At 32.9% G+C, this 9,645-nt stretch overlaps 2 long non-coding RNA genes across 2 annotated transcripts; both read right to left on the bottom strand.

Moving 5' to 3' along the window:
* Nucleotides 1-251: 251 nt before the first annotated feature.
* LOC124457584 lies at nucleotides 252-2,583 on the bottom strand. The gene is made up of 3 exons (XR_006952673.1): nucleotides 2,472-2,583; nucleotides 1,770-1,882; nucleotides 252-716 (listed from the first exon to the last, which is right to left on the bottom strand). It is a non-coding gene; the product is annotated as an uncharacterized LOC124457584 (long non-coding RNA).
* A 3,582-nt stretch (nucleotides 2,584-6,165) lies between these two features.
* Nucleotides 6,166-8,461, bottom strand: LOC124457521. The gene is made up of 3 exons (XR_006952638.1): nucleotides 8,384-8,461; nucleotides 7,683-7,795; nucleotides 6,166-6,627 (listed from the first exon to the last, which is right to left on the bottom strand). It is a non-coding gene; the product is annotated as an uncharacterized LOC124457521 (long non-coding RNA).
* Between the last annotated feature and the right edge of the window lie 1,184 nt (nucleotides 8,462-9,645).

Here is a 9,645-nt window from a genome sequence, read left to right as displayed (position 1 = left end):
ATTGCTTGGTGCGATATATACTTTAAATTTCTTATATCAAAACGAGAAACATCATTGATAGTTTGACTGTGTTGTTAACAAAATACTACAGCTTCCCTTGCTTGATTGATTTTAGCAGTGCAATTTGTGTAAGGATTTAATTTTCATACTTTCGCTAATAAAACTTATAACACTCCCCTTAACTTGATACTTAATAAAACACTTTTGATAAATTAGATGGCCGAACCAAACACTTCGGGATGTTGCCCAAGTTAAGAAACCGTAAAAACACTTGTAATTAGAAATATATATATATATATATATATTGATCACCAGAGGTGCACAACTTAGTTTACACCTGAGCTGGAGACTTGATTTGTTATAATTTATAAGTTGTATCAATATATAAAATAAATTAATCGTATGACAAAACTTTACTATTATTTCCAAATTTTGAAAATGAGAAGATCATTGTACGCGACAAAATATGTTCATTTACTAAAATGTTTGGTTGTATTTTGTTGAAAAGCACATTTATGTACATCATCACATACAGCACCAGGTGGACAGCACCAACCACCACCACAACATACCCCACATGGTATATCACAACAAAAATAGACTTTCTCATAGGATATTCTTGGATTATATTTACAGCATCTTTGGTCATCGTCACAAAGAAATTTCCGATGATGACGACGGTTTCCTACCCATCCACAAAAAATAAAACCTTGGCCCTACAAAAGATATGAGGTTTAGAAAGAACACACAGTCCAAACTAATTAATTTGCTTTAGTTAAAAGGACATTTACTACAATCATGCATATGCTCTTTTGAATTTCACTCTCAAATACATGAATCCCACAAACATATTACGAACAAATTTGATTTATCATGAATTCAGCATAAAAACTGTAGTTGTAAGCTGCCTATGATTTAACTCAATTTAGAAGTAACAAACAGTCGAACACAATGTTGGGGTGTCTGGTGTACAGTCACGTGACTGACGTTTAAACTTTAAAAATTACTTGATTATTAAACTATAAAGTATAAAATTATTCTGCTTTTATCATTACGTCAACTCTATTATCACTATACATTGTTTTTTTTTAATATTATATAGCAAATCTCGTTGGTAACGAAGTCAGTTGAAATTAAGTGTTCTGAAATGTTATTTACTGACTGTTTTATAAGCGGTGTGGCTTGATTGGTTTGACGGATACAACAATGTAACAACGCTAAATTTAAGTAATTTAATTGGTCTGTTGATCAACAGGCAGTATTAACCATGTAGTCCCCAGGCTTTTTCAAAAATTTGTAACATTTCGTTCGGTGATTGTTGCAGTGGTGCAACAAAGGGCTCTAAAGGCTAGATTTTTCTCAGTCATCTAAGTCTTTTTATAAGACTACTAGCAGGTAATCACTCGGGCTAGTCGAGAACATTGTTTGCTCATACTTGCATACTATAAAAGTTTCAAAATAACACAATGAAATTCACAAAAATTGCAATATATTATAGACAATCACGCGTAAAATGATCCAACAAGGATTTTAATTGGTTCAAGGACTTTGTGTCAATCATGCGTGAATTATGTAATTGTCACTGTATTAATATGTTCATTATTTCTGTAAGTATATCAATAACACAATTTGTATGCAATATATGCCAATTTGTGCTTACACGCTACAATCACGCGCTTTGAAATTCGAAACACCCGCACACTTAATGTAGGATAATCTAAAATATAACTATACTAGGATCGTATTTTTACAAGCAAAATACATCCAACCTTTTTTGTTTTCTTTTCCAACTTTGAAGTCATACATTCTCCATTCATTCGTTCCATACCGACTGACTCGTAAAATACCAAAAGAATCAACACAATGCTAAGAGTGTTCATGGCTGAAACGGAAAATTTCTTACTTATCATACAAAGTTTTTACATATAAGTTTGTTCTCAGAAAACGTTCAACTTTCAATTGAAAAGAATAGTTTTTCCACGTAAACAAAATTGATTTGAATGATTTGATGGTCATCGACAGGCATTTTAAACATGTTCTTTGTACGCGCTATGAACATTGGAACATTCAGGTAACATTTTATGAATAACTTTTCCAAAATGATTATGAAACATTTCTTCCTATATTAAGATTTTTTAAAACCATGACTGCCTATAATTGTGGACAAGTTTCTGCAAACTTGTGTTCAAGCAATTTATGTATTTCAAATTGCGAAAATTTGCATTGCACAGTTTTCTCAAAAATCATTTATAAATATTTTGAGAAAATAAGACATGATTACGTAGTTTGTTCCAGCAAAAAGACAATATCAAACATTTTAAAAGTTTATATTAGAATCACACGACATGGCATTACAACGACATGCATATACTTCAGCTCTCCGGCATATGACCGAATTACCTTCATTATCGAATATTTATAAAAGAGCTAAACATCTTTATAAACGTTAACGACAATTACATTTGAGATACCTTTCTTAAACTTCCTTTTCTGCACGACTTTCGCTATGGTTATGGGTATGGAAATCTTGTGAGCAAGAATGGAACTGATGATAGTTTTGCAAGCGACTTACGTCATGTGAAAACTATGAAATCATAATATCACATGCTTTCTCACATGACAATATTTTAAAACCAAAACATCAACGAAGTTATTGTTAATTCAGGCAATAATAAATAACTCTTTCAAGGAGACCAAATGTAACTTACAAATGTCCAAGTTAACCCCCGTAGAAAGTTGCGTAAATCCTCATCTTAAAACACCAAAATTCCAGTTTGTGTGCCAATTTCGAGAAAAAGCAAAATGGAGAGTCGGTGACATCACTGGCGTCCAAAGTTCACATAATGGGAAAAAGTTCATATTACATCAAATTTTTAAAATCAGAAGATAACGTCAAGGCTTTGACTATCTCGGACATTCCAAAAAATCTCGGAAATTTTCAGAACACTTAAAATTACTCGTAAATTACCAGAAAATATCGGATTGTCTTAAAAATCTTCGTTGTTTTGAAAGAATTGTCGAGCTACGAAGATTAATAAAAAGTTCACAAATCTGTGAACTTTGTTCACAATCTAGCAGCACAGTTTGCGTGACTACTAAGGCCACAATGCACAGCGCGCATCGGCCTTTTGACGTCATATAACGCATAAGATCTATTGTTGTTTATTTTGAACAGCGAGGGGTGTCGAAAGGAAGAAAATTTGTGCTAAACAGCATTTACCATACCTTTATTTCTACTAAAGACAGAATTCAATCTTATACGTAGGGAAACAACAATAATGTTTATATTAATATTCCCCATTGAATTTTTTGAAGTGAACATATTTTTTTCAGTTCCGTATCTATATCAATATCTCATAAAAGACTTTAATTGTTGAGTTTTACAAGTAGTGCAGAGGTCATTCATTTTAAATGTATTTCTTTAAAGTGTTTCTCAAGAAATTGCTTCCATTTGAAATCAGCGGGAGTTCAGTATTTTTCTGATTTCTGATACTCCACTCCTCAAAGACAGCATAGCTAAATTCTTTCGGCAAAGACAATTTTAGAAGTATAAACCATACGCCATGTTGACATAATTTGTCTCCAATTCCTGTGGGCTTGGTATAGCTAAAAAGATAGAGCGGCAGACTAGATGCAAGTTCAAATCCCGTTGAAGTCGCTTGTTTTTCATGTTTCAACAAAATTGTATAGAGATTAATATCATGATTATACTCTCACAAATCTACTTCCATCTCTTTCACTCGTGCATACGTTTCAGTAATAATTTACTTACAATTCTGGACGTAAAGTTTGACTGAAACAAAATGGCAAACCTCTAATCAGCAATAAAAAATCTCTAAGCAACGATGGCGTGCTTTTCAACATCTATGGTTTGAAACTAAGCTTGATAAGCTTGAACACTTCCCCATGTTCTCAATTTTGTAACTATATAGAGCAGATGAAAGACCCTAAGCTACTTTGGCCGACCAGATTTACATAATTATATGCTCACACTGCTTATTACTGAAGATTTATAATCAAATGAAGCAGATATATTCTCCCTTTGAAGACTTGAACAAACTTTTACAAAACTTTTAATTCTAAATTTTTTTTCGTTTTAGAACAGTAGCGCCCGTACACCTCTGGGAGTTGGAATTCAGAGGCAACAATTTGACATAGTTATGCATCCTGTCATGCAACGCTTGGTTTATATGAAATGGAAAAAATTTGGAAAGCCAGGAGCGTGTCTTGATCTTGCAACAACTCTACTGTTTTCCATCCTCTAGACGATTCTTGTCGTAAGTCTAACAAACAACGCCAACGAAGTGTATCAAAGGCAGATCTAGGGTATGTCAAGTCAGTCACGTGACTGATGTTTGTAGTTCAAAAATTATTTATCAAATTTAAGAATTACAATTTTTTTTTGATCATTAAACTTTCATTTTGTAATTTTTTGGATTTCACCGTCAAAATTCTGTTTATATAAAAACGTATACAAATACCACCTTGGTAAACAGATCAGTAGATAAAAACATGTCTAGAATTATATTTCTACAAGTAGGATGCCAAAATCTTAAGCTGATGTGTATAAAAAGGCTAAACTACAAGGAAGGTTTTTGTGCGATGAAGAAGTAATATCACGTGCGATGACGTCATCCATGCCCGTGCCAATGTCAACAGCTGGAGACCTATCTAATACGTTATGTATTACAACAGATAATTAAAACAAACGGAGTAATTTATTGAAATAAATAGTTTTAGATAAAAGGCAACTATACGTTAGAATTAAGATCGACAGGTCATGTAAAAATTAGGAAAAAATTATAGCGATTATTGTATTTATGTATATTAGAATAGGTAGGATCATTTAATCGGTAAATGATTTGAACTTCATTACGTATATCGACTCAGCAATTTTGTCTAGGGATGGCATGTCATCCTATTGTAATAAAACAACGAGCATTTAGTCAACACGAAAAATACAGATCAAAAACCAAGTATGTGCCCCAAAGGGATTGTTGTTTAAAATGGGCAGCATTAAAAAAAACATTGCTTTAAAAAGAGAAAATACCACTAAAAGGATGTTGTCTTCTATGAACAATTTATGTCGAAGTAACATATATTTATCAACAGTTATTACAGCCAGCTTAAACGGCGTCAGTCACCAGTAGCGGATTACTAATTACGGCCCGTGGGCTAATACAAAGTTGTTGCACTTTAACTCGGGTATCTATTCCTCTTACTATTCCTCACACTCCATTGCCTTTGCATTTCCCAGCTTGTTTTTGTAACTCATAGTATAAATATTAAGAAATAAATTTAAAGTTCAAACTGGGAAGAGCCACTACTTCATGTGTTCTGATCATCGTGCATTGGAACAATAGATCGTACGGGATTTAACAGCATAAATAGTCGAAATTAAGAACATTTAACAAGTACGGAACGACAAAAACTAATTATGTCTAGATACAACAGGCCTCTCAAAAGCCCGGACCTGCTGGCTTCAACCTATTTATCCTACTGAGTAATCAGCCACTGGCGGTCACATGACTTTGCTTTAAGTTTACTTTATCTTGTCAATAACTCGCGCATTATATAGTAGTAATTTACGTTTGCCTGTTGATGACATCAACGATAGTTATAGAAAATTATCAAACTCGAAAAGTTCTTACATCCTCTTCATAGACAAGCATGAAAAAAGTAGAAAAGTGTATTACATTGTTTTCTTTCAATCACCACGAATGTTTTTTAAACGAATGCTGGTTCAGCATTTTAATGTTTTGTCATTTACCTCAGCCATACCTGCCAATCCCCGCTTGTAGACGTAGAGAAATCGACTTTATCGATTTGGACACGTCAGTCAAGCCATACTTTTAGAAACAGTACGAAGGATGCAGAATATATACACACGGAAGACAAAACTACGGTACAACAAATTGCTTGGTGCGATATATACTTTTAATTTCTTATATCAAAACGAGAAACATCATGGAAAGTTTGACTGTGTTGTTAATAAAATACTACAGCGTCCTTTGCTTGAGTGATTTTATCAGTGCGATTTGTGGAAGGATTTAACTTTCATACTTTCACTAATAAAGTTTATAACACTCCCCTTAACTTGATACTTAATAAAACACTTTTGATAAATTAGATGGCCGACCCAAACACTTCGGGATGTTGCCCAAGTTAAGAAACCGTAAAAACACTTGTAATTAGAAAATATATATATATATATATTGATCACCAGAGGTGCACAACTTAGTTTACACCTGAGCTGGAGACTTGATTTGTTATAATTTATAAGTTGTATCAATATATAAAATAAATTAATCGTAAGACAAAACTTTACTATTATTTCCAAATTTTAAAAATGAGAAGATCATTGTACGCGACAAAATATGTTCATTTACTAAAATGTTTGGTCGTATTTTGTTGAAAAGCACATTTATGTACATCATCACATACAGCACCAGGTGGACAGCACCAACCACCACCACAACAATTCCCACATGGTATATCACAACAAAAATAGACTTTATCATAGGATATTCTTGGATTATATTTACAGCATCTTTGGTCATCGTCACAAAAAAATTTCCGATGATGACGACGGTGTCCTACCCATCCACAAAAAATATAACCTAGGCCCTACAAAAGATATGAGGTTCAGAAAGAACACACAGTCCAAACTAATTAATTTGCTTTAGGTAAAAGGACATTTACTACAATCATGCATATGCTCTTTTGAATTTCACTCTCAAATACATGAATCCCACAAACATATTACGAACAAATTTGATTTATCATGAATTCAGCATAAAAACTGTAGTTGTGAGCTGCCTATGATTTAACTCAATTTGGAAGTAACAAACAGTCGAACACAATGTTGGGGTGTCTGGTGTACAGTCACGTGACTGACGTTTAAACTTTAAAAATTACTTAATTATTAAACTATAAAGTATAAAATAATTCTGCTTTTATCATTACGTCAACTCTATTATCACTATACATTGTTTTGTTATTTGATATTATATAGCAAATCTCGTTGGTAACGAAGTCAGTTGAAATTAAGTGTTCTGAAATGTTATTTACTGACTGTTTTATAAGCGGTGTGGCTTGATTGGTTTGACGGATACAACAATATAACAACGCTAAATTTAAGTAATTTAATTGGTCTGTTGATCAACAGGCAGTATTAACCCTGTAGTCCCCGGGATTTTTCAAAAATTTGTAACATTTCGTTCGGTGATTGTTGCAGTGGTGCAACAAAGGGCTCTATAGGCTAAATTTTTCTCAGTCATCTAAGTCTTTTTATAAGACGCCTAGCAGGTAATCACTCGGGCTAGTCGAGAACATTGTTTGCTCATACTTGCATATTATAAAAGTTTCAAAATAACACAACGAGATTCACAGAAATTGCAACATATTATAGACAATCACGCGTAAAACGATCCAAGAAGGATTTTAATTGGTTCAAGGGCTTCGTGTCAATCATGGGTGAGTTATGTAATTGTCACTGTATTAATATGTTCATTATTTCTGTAAGTATATTAATAACATAATTTGTATGCAATATATGTCAGCTTGTGCTTACACGCTAAAATCACGCGCTTTGAAATTCGAAACACCCGCACACTTAATGTAGGATAATCTAAAATATAACTATACTAAGATCGTATTTTTACAAGCAAAATACATCCAACCTTTTTTGTTTTCTTTTCCAACTTTGAAGTCATACATTCTCCATTCATTCGTTCCATACCGACTGACTCGTAAAATACCAAAAGAATCAACACAATGCTGAGAGTGTTCATGGCTGAAACGGAAAATTTCTTACTTATCATACAAAGTTTTTACATATAAGTTTGTTCTCAGAAAACGTTCAACTTTCAATTGAAAAGAATAGTTTTTCCACGTAAACAAAATTGATTTGAATGATTTGATGGTCATCGACAGGCATTTTAAACATGTTCTTTGTACGCGCTATGAACATTGGAACATTCAGGTAACATTTTATGAATAAGTTTTCCAAAATGATTTTGAAACATTTCTTCCTATATTAAGATTTTTTTAACCATGACTGCCTATAATTGTGGACAAGTTTCTGCATACTTGTGTTCAAGCAATTTATGTATTTCAAATTGCGAACATTTGCATTGCACAGTTTTCTCAAAAATCATTTATAAATATTTTGAGAAAATAAGACATGATTACGTAGTTTGTTCCTGCAAAAAGACAATATCAAACATTTTAAAAGTTGATATTAGAATCACATGACATGGCATTACAACGACATGCATATACTTTAGCTCTCCGGCATATGACCGAATTACCTTCATTATCGAATGTTTATAAAAGAGCTAAACATCTTTATAAACGTTAACAACAATTACATGTGAGATACCTTTCTTAAACTTCCTTTTCTGCACGACTTTCGCTATGGTTATGGGTATGGAAATCTTGTGAGCATGAATGGAACTGATGATAGCTTTGCAAGCGACTTACGTCATGTGAAAACTATGAAATCATAATATCACATGCTTTCTCACATGACAATATTTTAAAAGCAAAACAGCAACGAAATTATTGTTAATTCAGGCAATAATGAATAACTCTTTCAAGGAGACCAAATTTAACTTACAAATGTCCAAGTTAACCCCCGTAGAAAGTTGCGTAAATCCTCATCTTAAGCGAGTAAATAGCCTGTAAAACCAGGAGTCATTCATTTTAAGTGCATTTTTTTAAAGTGTATCTCAAGAAATTGCTTGCATTTGAAATAAGCGGGCGTTTAGTATTTTTCTGATTTCTGATACTCCACTCCTCAAAAAAATCATAGCTAATTTCTTTCGGCAGGACATTTTTATAAGTCTAAATCTGCTTACCAGTATAAAGCGGTGGACTAGTACCTGAAGGTGCATGTTCAAATCCCGTTCAAATCACATGTTTTTCATGTTTCAACAAAACAGTGTCGGATTAATATTATGATTATATTCCCACAAATTTACTTCCATATTTTTCACTCGTGCATATGTTTCAGTAATCGTTTACTTAGAATTCTGGACGTAAAGTTTGACTGAAACAAAATGGCAAACCTCTAATTAGCAATGGAAAATCTTTAAGCAACGATGGCGTGCTTTTTAACATCAATGGCAGAAATTTCTCCCGCGATATAGAAAGAATTGAGCCATTCATTCATAGATTTCATTCACAGAGTTTAGAGCAGCATACATGTCGATATTTAAATTTGTAAAAAAAATTTCTAAATTCAGTAGTCGCTACACTTGTAGTTTTGCATGTTTAGCAACTTAATTCAGACAGAAAGCTTAACTATGTTAGATCATTGTAAATGTCGATTGTCCAGGTTGGTATAGTCATGAGAAAGACTGTTTTTGTTGTGGTTGACTGACGTTTCGACAACCTTAGTAGTGATCTTCAGAGTCAAATGAAGGGTAAACGTCAGGTTAGCCGTATTTGTTATCTGGTTCTTACGTCATTGTATTGTGTGTACAGAAAATGTATATTGTCATTGTGAATTAGTGTGAAGTGAAATATTTTATTTTTAGTTGTGATGTGTGATTTAGGTGTGATGTTTTTAGTTTAGTCATATGCGTATTGTCATTTTAAATTAGTGTGAAGTGTAATGTTTTTAGTTGATCGCTTGTTTGT

The sequence above is a fragment of the Xenia sp. Carnegie-2017 genome, unplaced genomic scaffold (genome assembly GCF_021976095.1).
Source record: "Xenia sp. Carnegie-2017 unplaced genomic scaffold, XeniaSp_v1 HiC_scaffold_6, whole genome shotgun sequence".
Lineage (NCBI taxonomy): Eukaryota > Metazoa > Cnidaria > Anthozoa > Malacalcyonacea > Xeniidae > Xenia > Xenia sp. Carnegie-2017.
Note: the sequence above shows the minus strand (reverse complement) of the source record. Positions and strands in the feature narration are given on the sequence as shown.